This window comes from Adiantum capillus-veneris, chromosome 2 (assembly GCF_014529385.1).
Source record: "Adiantum capillus-veneris isolate H3 chromosome 2, ASM1452938v2, whole genome shotgun sequence".
Lineage (NCBI taxonomy): Eukaryota > Viridiplantae > Streptophyta > Polypodiopsida > Polypodiales > Pteridaceae > Adiantum > Adiantum capillus-veneris.
Genome location: NC_140932.1, coordinates 133,841,067 through 133,853,986, shown reverse-complemented (window position 1 = coordinate 133,853,986; position 12,920 = coordinate 133,841,067). Strand labels below are relative to the sequence as shown.

Genomic DNA, 12,920 nt, shown 5'->3' with positions numbered 1-12,920 from the left:
GCTCTTGTGTCACTGACCATTTCTTTTCAGTTTAGTGTAGCACACAAGCTACGGGCAGCAGCCCCTACTCGCTACACCTTCACGCGGGAGACTGACTCTGTATACATAGATGGGATCTACAGACGCCTGTGCACAGAGGAGCCAGGGAGACCTCTGGAGGAGCTTACCACTATACTAACACAGACACTACATGATGCAGCAGCAGAGGCATACCCACATACCCAGCCTGAGCAGAGACGCCGTTCGAGGAGCATGCCCCAGAACAGTTGGTATGATGAGGAATGCCGGGACACTAGAGCTAGACTTCAGAGGGAGGTGCTCTTGGGGGACATCACTCACAGGCAGTCACAGATTGACTTCCGACGCCTAGTGCGGCGAAAGAAGAGGGCATTTTTGGCTCGCCTAAAGCAGGATCTATACCAGCTATTCTTGAGTCAGGACTCACGTAAGGCGTGGAGGCTCTTTCATGAGCACCCCCCCCCCACCCCTACCATCACTTATACAGAGGCTTGGGGCCAGTACTAAGTATGCATCATCTTTGTACACAGTTCTTGAGCAGCCCCCCCTTCCCGACCCCCCCGATCCATGCCCATACACGTGTTTTTTTCACCGTTGAGATGGTGAGGAAGGCCATTGTGACAGGATGAGGACTGGGAGAGCATATGATCATGATGGCTTAGTGGCTGAGCATTTTACGCATGCCAGAGATTTACTAGCAGAGCTTCTAGTAGTTATGTTTAACCGTGCCATGTGTGAGGGCTTGCCTGATACTTGGAGCCTATCTACTATTGTACCTATCTTCAAGTCGAGAGACCCTATGGAGCCTGGGAACTATCGCACTATCATGATTGGACACATATTGGCACGGTTGTACGCATCTATTCTTAAGCAGCAGCTGAGTAGATGGGAAAATAGGGAGGGGATACGCGTAGCCGGGCAGGCAGGTTTCAAGAGGAGTTTTTCTACTCTTGACCATATCTTGACACTCATAGCCATCATTAAAGAAGGCAGATCGCGTGGGAGACGGATCTATTGTAGCTTTGTGGACTTCCGCAAAGCATTTAACACAGTGCCCAGAGCTAGATTGATGCGCAGATTATAGCAGATGGGAGTACCCACAGAGCTCATTTGGGGAGTCATGGCATTATACAGGTCAGTAGTGGGGCATGTACGCACCCCAGAGGGTCTATCCACACCGGTTTACTCCACTATTGGGGTGAAGCAGGGCTGCCCGCTCTCTCCTACTTTATTTGGTATGTATGTAGATGAGGTTTCTGACTACATTGAGAGAGATGGTGATAGAGGTGCACAGCTGGCAGGGACATGGATTCCACTATTGTTATATGTTGATGATATTGTGTTGATCTCCGACTCTCCGGAGGGGATGCAACGTCACTTGGATGCTTTGCATAGGTTTGCCCAGGAAAGTGATTTGTCCGTCAACCTTGGTAAAACCAAGGTCATGGTATTTAATACCACCCCACAGTGGATCAAGAGGTCAATGCCCGCCTTCACATACGGCCAGGAGAAGGTGGAGTATATATATGCTTACACTTACCTTGGAGTGGTGTTTAGTGGACCAGCATTTTCATTGAGGAAGGCAGCAGAGACTAGATCGACCAAAGCCCATGCAGCATTGGGTAGATTGGAAAGGATGTGTTCACAGGTTCAGTTTCAACAGCCTCGGACGAAGCTCTGGCTCTTTGACACTTTGGTGGCTTTTGCATTGCTTTATGGAGCTGAGATTTGGGGACCTTCACTGGATCATCACGGGAGGACAAGCCGCAGTGATGGATGGGGGCACATGGAGAAGCCTCTGGTCTCTATGATCTCGCGGCTCATTAGAGCCAAGGCTTCAGTACCACGTGCTATTGTACGAGCAGAGCTAGCTGCCCCCCCACTGGTCGTTGAGGCGCTCACCAGATCTGTCTCCTTCATACACCGCATGTGGGAACTTCCCAGCGACAAATATGCATGCCTTGCACTTGAGTCCTCTCGACAGTGAGCCATGAAGGGAGATACAACATGCTGGTATGGGGAGATGACATCATGGTTTCAGGCGCATGGGTTCAACATAGACAGTTTGCCTCCCTTCCAGTACTCACCGGATGCGCCCTCTCTGACTCTTACACAGTCCAAGATCACCAGGCTCATTCGCCAGGACTTGACTCAGCTAGACACCAAGAGGACATGGATACAGCCAGCACAGGAGCTGGGCACGAAGATGGCTTTCTACAGAGAGCATCTCCTCCAGCTTACGGAGGATGGTTTTGTGACGAGGCCCAGATACATGGACACCTACTTGTCTCATGGGATACGATGTGCTATTGGCCAGATACGCACATCTTCACACCAGCTGCCGATCGAGACTGGGAGATACAACGGAGTACCAACAGAGGCCAGGACATGCCCCCTGTGTGACATCGAGCCTGAGACAGGGTTGCACTACACATGCCACTGCCCCGTCTACTACGAGATACGAGGGCGCTTCCATTGCTTGTTCAGAGGGAGCTTTGGACCACTCTCTAGAGTCATGCGGTACGAGGACTAGAGATGCCTGGGTTTGTTTTTGCTCGAGCTGCGCAGACACAGAGAGAGCCTGATGAGAGGAGAGGCTAGCCAGTCTCAAAGACAGATCACAGACTTCTATAGAGCTGCCACTAGACACCCGGAGGAGTTACTACCACAGCAGAGCTCGTCGCCTTACACCAGAGGCATACTGATTAACCTAGGGACTGAGCTAGGGAGATCCAAACGCCCATGACTGCGGAGGACTACACAGCATCGATAGAGGCTACATCAGAGGATTCGAGTCACTTTGGCTCGACATGCATGATGCCCGGTCAGACTACTGACCATGAAGGAGATTGATGAGACCCGCCAGCGATCGATGCTCAATCTCCTGTGATCTAGCTATCCTAGCTAGCTGTTTAGCTGCTTAGTCCACACCTAGCAGTTTAGGATTCCATAGTATTTTATTTTGTCATTTTGTCATTGTATCATTTTGTCATCTTGTTACTCTGACTTTGTATCAAATCCACCACATTGTACCTTTCTAGTCTCATAGGTCACTTTGGCCTTTTGAAGACGTTAATATAACATTTCATTTTCATTTCTCTCTCTCTCTCTCTCTCTCTCTCTCTCTCTCTCTCTCTCTCTCTCTCTCTCTCTCTCTCTCTCTCTCTCTCTCTCTCTCTCTCTCTCTCTCTCTCGCGCGTTCAACTCCTCATCGGCTAGATCTATAAGGTCTCTTGGGATAGTTTCCTACGACGTTAAAACTCTCCTCTTCTTCTTTTTCTTCTTCTCTCTCTCCAAAATCAGTTGTTGCGATTTTCTTCGTGTGTTTACATAAGTTATCATGATCATGATTTGTATCTAAGATCTAGACGGGGATAATGATGTGAATGTGATGTGACTGTCAATGATTGGTGTCTTTGTGCGAGTGTTTCTATTTGCCAAATGAAATTTTCCGAGTAAAGTTTAAACTTATTTCCGAGCAAAGCATGACAAAATTATTTAATTATTACGCACTCCATTTTGACAATCCTTTCATCTTTGTATTTTGGATGAAAAGAGCTAAGTATCTCAAACGTATATGATTCTTTAGTGATTGCAGTGTGTACTCTCCATTTTGATTATCTTTTTATCTTTGTACTTTGGGTGAAAAGAGGTAGGTGCCTTTGCAAGCAAAGTTCTTCTTGAGTGAAGCATGAAAAAGTTATTTATAACTATGTCCTCCATTTTGACAACCCTCTTTTCTTTCTTAAAGCATCTTTCCTCTATGTGGCTACGAATGAATTTCTTGGTTAACTAGCCACACATGCACCCATAGATTGGAGTTTGCAAACCTCCCAAGGATGTTAGTGTGTCAAATTACAAAACCTTTCAACATGGGCCACATATCCAAATTTGCATAAGATTTGTTGAAAAATGCTTAAGCAAAAAGAGCTAGTTCTCCTTTTGGTAAGAAAAGCGCTAAACGTTAAATTCACAATTTTGTGCAAAATTTGAGAATTTTGACACCACCAAGAGCACATGAAAACCCCAAAAACGACTTTTGAATGGCCCGATCAGAGTAAGAGGGAGATAAAACAATCCAAGTTTTCCTACCTAAAAGAGGGCACGCTGATTTTAGGTAGGAAAACTTGGACAACTAGATTGCATCCCTTCATACAGAGTTCGGTCGGGGCGATTCAAAACACTATTTTTGGGGCTCCGGACACACTAGTGGTGTCACTTTGAACAAAATTGAAAGTTTAGAGTTAAGCACTTTCTTGCCTGTGGAACAAGCTCTTGTTGCTTATGCAATTTTGCATAATTTGACAATCTATCCTTAGATTTTGTAATTCAATACACACACATCTTTGAAAGATTTGCAAAGCCCGATATATAAGACATTCTTTACCAGCTAGTTAGCCAAGGAATCCGTATACAATTGATATAAGAAAAAGACAATTTAAGAATATATATCTAGCTATCATATAAGAAAGCAGGGAATGGATTCTCTCTATTGGAAAACACGAAGACTTTGAGTAGTGGAAGCAAGCACTCTTCAAAATCAGAGAAAGTGTTGACTATGGGCTTCCAACTTCACACAGCTTGAAGTAGATTTGTAGAAGTGGCTAAGAAAAGGTAGAAATCTGCACCATGTTGTATTTGTTGGCTCATCAAGGCGTGCTTCGGCTTAATGTACAATCTTCTTTGAGGTAATACAACTCTAGCACTACAATGTGAGTATGGCCAAATATATATATATATATATATATATATCTAGCATTGTGATTGTTGATGGTCGTTTGCTCTATGTTTACTTTAGTAACTCTAAGGCACTTAGATCTTTCAAAAAGAAGTATAAAAATATTATTAAATAAGAGGACGCAAACAGGTAAATAATTCTGCCATGCATACCTCGAAAATAAGGTTGCTCGAAAAGGTTCACTCGCTGCACGGATACTCCTTCCTCATGGACGCCCTACGCAAGTCAACCACCTGGAACTTCATAAGCAGTAGAATCTCCTATAGCTTCTCAAGTGGTTCTTGCAAAATTTCAACAAGCATATCAAATGCATTCAACACTTGCAGATATTCAGCCCTATCCATGGCTATGAGCTAAATCGGTGACAATGCTTGGCATAAAGTGGATCCTTAATGAAACCAAGAAGTCGATCCATAAAAGCTTGTATTTCCAGCTGTTGTTTGAAATCTGCAGCAGCCGGACTCAGACTGGAAATAGGGTCACGAGTCGCTTGCAACCCAAGGCTAAGTAATTAAGAGAGAATCCGACGAGAAAGCAGTGGATTCTGATAGAGAAGCCGAAGATGATCAAGCCTATCACGATGAAAACCAAGGCGAAGAAAGGCAGGCTGATGAGGATGAGTTCGAGGCTCAGCCAAAGGAACATGTAGAGCGAGGTGTTCCAGCACTATATGGCACGGTTCTAAGCCAGAGGGGATCTAGGGTCCAAATTTGGGGGCGCGAGGCAGCTTTAATCTCCGTCGTCGGATCACAAAGTGAATTAGGGGTGAACTGAGGGTGAATTAGGGGCGGGTAAGCTAGGGGTGGGTGAACTGAGGGTGAACTAGGGGCGCCTAAACTAGGGTGTTATCATGTGTCATGCCAACATGGACATCGACGCGCACTAGTGTGGTGGTAGAGCATTCGTGTGGCAATCGAGACGTTCCAAGTTCGACCCACACCCCGCGAGGCAGGTGAACTAGGAGTGAACTTGGGGCGCCATTTTTGCCCCGAGTTCACCCCTAGTTCACCCCCCGTTTACTGCGTGATCCGACGGCCGAGATTAAAGCTGCCTCACGCCCCCAAACTTGGGCCCTAGATCCCCTCTGGCCTAGAACCGTGCCATATAGTGACGAGGACTCCGTGTTAGATATAACTATGTGGATTTTTTAATGTAAAAAGTACGCGCTTGAGATATATAGGGGCCAGTGCATCCAAGTAAGTGATTGGAGGAAATCACACCTATGGTGGAAAAAGGTGAAAGTACAATTTTTCCTTTTACGAGGCACTAGTGTGGCCGGCAGCCTTCGGTCGCCTCTCTCTCTCTCTCTCCCCCCCCTCACTCACATAAACTGGAACTCACCAAATGCAGCAAACTTTGACACGTGGCAATGGAAAGCCAGCCTCCTTAATATATAGTATAGATTTAGTCTACATCTTTTTTTTTCCATACAACTGGAGGAATCCTTTTTTGTTTTTGTTTTTGCCAAACTCACAATAGTGAGTGAATGTATTAAAATCTCATAGAAATTACAAAACGACGGCCTCAAGCTCGGACTGAGCCTCAAGGTACTGAAGATTACAACTTGGATGTCCTTTCTCCGAGGTTAACAAGAACATACTAGGTGTACTTTAAAAGTAAGCTTTTACCTATTGCAATATGCCAAAATGGCATGGGTAGTCCTAGACCAATCGTTTGAGGCTTGTTTGTTTGTGAGCAAACAGATTGTCACCCTGCTTTCTTGGACGATCTCTGAGAAGCTCGCCACAACAACAAGGTCTCTTTCAAACACACGACGGTTCCTCGCTTGCCATATATGGCGAAAGAAGAAGTATCTGACATTTTGAGTGCATATAAGAAGAGCCAGACTTTCCATCTTTTTGTCACCAAGGAATAGATCAGTCTTGAAGAACTTGATCGGCCATGTCTTTTGTACCCACTTGCAAATCTTCCCTATCAGGCCTCTGATTTCCTGCCATTCCATGATAAGGTGGGCCACGTCTTCTCTAGCTATCCTGCAACCTGAGCATTGATCAGATCCAATTCCTCTTTCCTGGATTTTTATGTTTGTTGGTAGAGCACCCCACAACACCCTCCACAAGAATATCTTCATATTCTAAGGCCACTTTGGCTTCCAGATGTTCTCCATGACCTCTTCCCATTGTTCTCTCGGTCATTGTCTCTTCCATATTTTGTTGAGGGGACTACACCAATTATCCTCATGCATTAATACATGATAAATGCCTTTTGAATTAGGTTTCCAAAAAAGGCTACTTCTGGGTCATCTCCAAGATTCCACTCAAAACTGGATTCACAAATTGGCATTACCACAATATCAAGCTCTTTCAATATTCTATTGACTAGCAATATCTCATAGCCATTTAGTTGATACTGGGTTGCCAGCGCAAAAATGGATTCCCAGCTCTTATTGTTACCGTCCAAAAATTGACCAAGCCGTTTAATGCCCTTATATTCACTTTCTTGGAAATTTCGATCCAACAGGGACTTTGAAGTGGCCTTAAAGCTTTAGAAAGCCAGCGGGACTAGTGCAAGATGGAGTTCTTAAAGTACCTAGTTTCTTCCTCCCACTCCAATACCCCAACTGCGCTTTTGCACTTCCTCACCAATTCCCCTGAGATGCCCTCAAGACGTAAGCTGGACCAATTTGGGGCAAGAAGTTTGTCATGTAACTCAACCCATTTCCACCATCCACCTTTCGATCCAAGTTTCGTTGTATCTAACATATTCTTGGTCATGATAGCCCAAACTAGGTCCTATTTAGCCATTGAGATCATAAATATGGCACATAGGACCTCAGCATGGACAACAAGGTTGTGAATTCCGAGACCTCCTTGATCAATTGGACCAACGATTGACTCCCATTTGGCCCACTGCCATGGTTGGGAGGTTTTCGTATTGTTTTTCCTTAAAAATCTTTTTACTGGTTTTAAGAACTTTTTCCAGTTGCACTTAGCCATCTTGAGAAGAGGGCTTGTAAAGGCCATATAGGGGAGCATAAATGAATTTATCACTTTAATTTGGCTCAGGAAAGGGGAGAAGAGCATACTTCCACCTTCTCATTTTTGTTCTAACTTTCTCAAGGATTCTCTACTCCCCTATATATCTCAAGCGCCCCACATAGGTACTTTTTACATTAAAAATCCACATAGTTATATCTGACACGGAGTGGCTTTACAGATTTGCAACCATCCGCTCCCAAGGCTAAGTAATTTAAGGCACTGTGGACCAAAAGCAAAACTCTAAAAAAAGTGGTGCCCAAGAGCTCATGAAGTCAAAGCTTTCAATAACCACCAAAAGGCATGCTTCCATACTACCACGTCAGCCTGCAAAACACAAAAAAAATCACAATGCGAGTTGCAGTGCGATTTCCATGTTCCACATCAACAAACCAAACTCTGTGTGTGTGTGTGTGTGTGTGTGTGTGTGTGTGTGTGTGTATGTGTGTGTGTGTATGTGTGTGTATGTGTGTGTGTGTGTGTGTGTGTGTGAGTGAGTGAGTGAGTGAGAGAGAGAGAGAGAGAGAGTAGCCACATCATCAATTTGTGGCATTCCATGTTCCATATTTGTATGAGGTAATGGAATTGCTTGAACAAATTGTAGTAGTCGTACATACTACGCATGAGTCTCTATAAGCTTTTGCTTTGTCCGACTTCAAGCAAAGGAGGGACCAAAATTTTAAAGTCATGGTAGCTGACAAGAAAGAGTGTGCTTCGACTTGCAGAGGGTAACAAAGCAAAAAGCTTTGATACCACTGTTATAATTACAGGTACTGGCCATTTTCAGGCCTACGTTCCCCGTTCCCATTCAAGCTTTCCATTTCCATGTTTCAGACGTGAGTATTCGTAACAGGGAATGGTATTTTCATGCCAGTTGCCATTCCCCGTTCCAGGTAACTATGACCACCATACCTGTCAGAAGATATACCAATGAACTACTTGAATCTGCAATACATGAATCTAAACATCTAACAAATCAGACATAGTGAATGGGCAAAGAAAAGATGGAGAAAAATACTCACACACAGAAGAATTAGTGGGCGTGAACTACCAAACACCCCAAGTTGGGTATTTCTTTACTGGTTTATCAATCAATACATAGTTCGTCTTGTCAAACTTGATGATGTGGAAGTGAAGAGCAACGGGGAGAATGAGAGAGAGAGAGAGAGAGAGAGAGAGAGAGAGAGAGAGTTGAACCAACCAACAGGGCATTGAATTAGTGATTTACAATGGGGGCTTGGGTGCTCCTTATATACTAGCTTTGGGGGCCTTAAGTACCCCCCTCAGCAAATTGCCCTACCCAAGATTTAAGAAATAAGTAAAATAAATAACTAAAGCCAAAATAATCATTGGGATCACATTGGGCTATTTACTTGAGATCATATAAACTTTAACACCCTTTTTGCAACTCATAAATAGTGAGACCAACTCGATGAAGAAGCTACCATGGATACTCCAGCAGTGGCCCCTACTCGATACACCTCGGATTTGCTACCTCCAACTTTTTACCTTAGAAGAATGCCAGCTTGAGCACCAATTGCCTCATAGAAAATTGAACTATAGGCCACACTACATCCAAGAATCCTCATTCGTGAGCTCTGAACACATCATGTCCAAACTTTCCTAGACAATGAACTTTGAAACACATCTTGTTACTTGTACATAATCCAGCCAACAACAATGGATTGGTGCACTCATTCATAGTGTTTTATACGTTGTGTTGGTTCCTTGCCAGATGCATGTGCATTGAGCTCCGATGCACAGGTTCAAACACTGATAACTTGAACTCCAACACATGGGTCCAAATCATTTGTAGGGAGCTTCTTTTGCCCCTCTCTGCAGCTCACAAGCCTCTCCCTAGCTGAAGCTAGCTAGTTGCGGCCGCCGCCATCTGACTAGAATATGGCGTCCTGGGCCAGCTTGCCTTTGCCTTTGTCCTCTTGTGAGTTCCGAATTTTACCTTTTGCTTCGCATTCCTGAGCTAAACAAAGACTCTTCTCGCATTTATAACAACGAATCTCGGACCTCTAGGGTACCGAGGCAGCTAGTTGAGCACTAGTCCTGTCGTCGTCATCATCAAGTGTGCCTTTGCCTCTATCCTCCAGTGAGCTCATGCAGTTGCCTTTGGATTCATAATCGAAGCCAAACAAATTGACGGCTTCCTTGAGAACTTCATCCGCGCATAGGCCGCTAACTGGGTGCTAATCTTGCCGTCCTTGTCAAGCTTGCCTTTGCCTCTCTCCTCTAGCGGGCTCGTGCATTTGCCTTTGGCTTCACATTCTTGAGCCAAACAAACTGAATTCTTCCTTGAGGACTTCATCCGAGCACATGCTACTAACTAGGCGTTGGTCGATACAGTTTCCATAGTCGTGATTTGATATTGGTTCATCTTTGAGTTTAGAAACACAAAAGCCATCATAATGTCAAGGACAAGCCGACAACATAGATCTCAAATTGCCAAGTACTCCTTTAAAAAAACGCACCTACAAGCCTTCTCTACATGCGCTTTCCAAAACGCTCTTGCACAATGACAATCCACTGCACCTGCATTTCAAAATTCTGCTTACAAGATGCCCAAAACTGTCGCTAATCAAGGGTGACCACAGCGTTTCAAAATGTTGCCCGCAATGACTCCGCTAAAGTCCACCTCTGCACTTAGCATTTCAAAATGCCTTGGCAATAGGTCCTCCAAGCTCTTGGCAATCTCTGCACCTGCACCCCGGTAGCATATCAAAACACTAGGCTGAGCAACACAATAAGAGCACTAGAATTTTGAAACGCTACGTCCAACACTACATTAAATTTCCCCTACCAACTACGTTTCGAAGCACTGCACAGGTGGTGGAGAAAGCTTGTGCAGCGGAAAGGCTTTGCTCCCAATATTTTAGAATGCTACACCGAGATGAAGAAACGTTATGATAGCGACACCTCCTTCTTCTCCGATTCCTCTTGACAACGCCAAGCTTCTCCTTCTTAGCTTTGATACCATGTCAAAGTTGACAATGCGGAAGCAAAGAGCAACAGGGAGAATACACGTGCGCGCGCGAGCGAGAGAGAGAGAGAGAGAGAGAGAGAGAGAGAGAGAGAGAGAGAGAGAGAGAGAGAGAGAGAGAGAGAGAGAGAGAGAGAGAGAGAGAGAGAGAGAGAGAGAGAGAAGAAGAAGAAGAAGAAGAAGAAGAAGAAGAGTATTTTAACATCGTAGGAAACTATCCCAAGAGACCTTAAAGATCTATCCGACGAGGAGAGTTGAACTCAAGACCTGTTATTCAAGAGGGAAATGGCATAACCAACCTACCACACTTGGGTGATAGAAAGGTTATACCATTTTCCTCTTTTTATTAGCGCGCACACACACACACCCGAGAAGAAGAGTATTTTAACGTTGTAAGAAACTATCCCAAGAGACCGTAAAGATAAATCCGACGAAAGAGAGAGAGAGAGAGAGAGAGAGAGAGAGAGAGAGAGAGAGAGAGAGAGAGAGAGAGAGAGAGAGAGAGAGAGAGAGAGAGAGAGAGAGAGAGAGAGAGAGAGATTGTGTTGAACCTTAACTGAGCAATGAATTAGTGCTTTACAATGGGGGCTTGGGTGCTCCTTATATACTACTAGCTTTGGGGGCCTTAAGTAACCCCCCTAGCAAATTGCCCTACCCAAGATTTGACAAATAAGTAAAATAATTGGGATCACACTGGGCTATTCACTTGAGATGCTATAAAATTTAATACGTCTCTCCAACTTGCAGTGTGAGAAGCACTTCATGCTATATGCAACCACCTTCTCACGTGTAGAAAAGACCCCTTGGCCTTTATATAGCAACTAGGGCTGACCATGAATATCACAGACCAATGCGTGCAGAGGAGAGAAAATCTAAAGTGGGATGGACAATGATAAGGCTACGTTGGAACTATTTACAACATTCGATGGAGAGCCTCCCTTTGATCTAGTAGCGTACACTCCTCCCCCTCCACCTATGACTCATGAGTGCCCAAGCCTTATTGAATGTTCTCTTCTTGAAGATAATTGATTCCATTTTGCAATGAGGGTTCATGTTCTTTTTCCTAAAAAACTAAGATAACATTATGGAAGCTTTTTGGCAATGCGTCTGCTACTTTGTCTTCTTCCTCTAATATGCATTGAGTGTAGACTAATTGAGAAATTGCGCTCGAGCTCATTGACAAGACTAGGTTGCAATTAGGTCCACGTAGCCCTAGCACCAAACATTTTCTCAAAGGACTGCCATGTGCATTGATCATCTAAGTGAGCATAATTATAATTTAGCATTGTAATTATGAGGCCAAGTGCCTATTGATTCTTTGCTAAGAGCATAAGTGTGCAAAAGATGCTCTTGTTTCAGCTTCTAACTAGAAATGTGATTGGTCCTTTCACTATTGCCCACAAATTCTTATATTAGATAATGGTCTGTCATCTTCTGCCCTAGAGTGTAAATGAAACGTGGTTCTCAGTGGACGAAGTCAATGTTTCATACCCTTTCTTTTCAAAAAATCTTAAAAGATGGGGGATCCCAGATCCCAAATATCAAATGTTCAGTTGGCCAATCATTAGAGGCCTATGTGGCCATGTATTTAGTAAAGGGGGCCGCCTATATGACCCAAAGCCCAAGGTCAACAACCATTTGATAATAGGGCACCACACACATGAGACCTAAGTTGCATTATTCGTTATTCGGGAGATGGATAATACGCGAATAATGGGCGTACTATTCGTTTATTTAAATTATACAGCCGTATTATACGGTGCCACATCAGCATACACGGCCAAGTGTATAACTTCTTAGTTTTTCGAACGAAATTATTTTCGATCTAAAATAATAACGAATGGAAAAAATATAGGTCGAAAAAAAAAACGATCGAATATATTAGTATGTAAAGCAACACGCGACAGCCAATTTTCACACCATCATTCACAAAGTTAGTGTTTTCCATGTGAGTATTTTCACCAAAAAAATAAAAGAATAAAATGTAAAAAAATAAAACAATTTGAATTAGATAGAAATTAAAATTCAATGGATTTTAAGTTTTGTGTTTCAAATTTATAAATTTGTTTTGAATAGATTAGTAAATAGTTGAAAGTTTGTATTTTGTGAAGAGTTTAATCTCTCACCTGATACAAAATGTAATTATAAGAATCACTTGTCAATGTCTTCAATTAAT

At 43.7% G+C, this 12,920-nt stretch overlaps 1 protein-coding gene across 1 annotated transcript in view; it reads right to left on the bottom strand.

Annotated features, from left to right (window-relative positions):
• LOC147463675 (calcium sensing receptor, chloroplastic-like) overlaps positions 1–5,470 on the bottom strand; it is a 68,427-nt gene extending 62,957 nt beyond the window's left edge. The window contains exon 1 of the transcript XR_015185271.1: positions 4,909–5,470. The gene's annotated coding sequence lies outside the window, so the exon portion shown is untranslated. The remainder of the gene's footprint in view (positions 1–4,908) is intronic.
• Between the last annotated feature and the right edge of the window lie 7,450 nt (positions 5,471–12,920).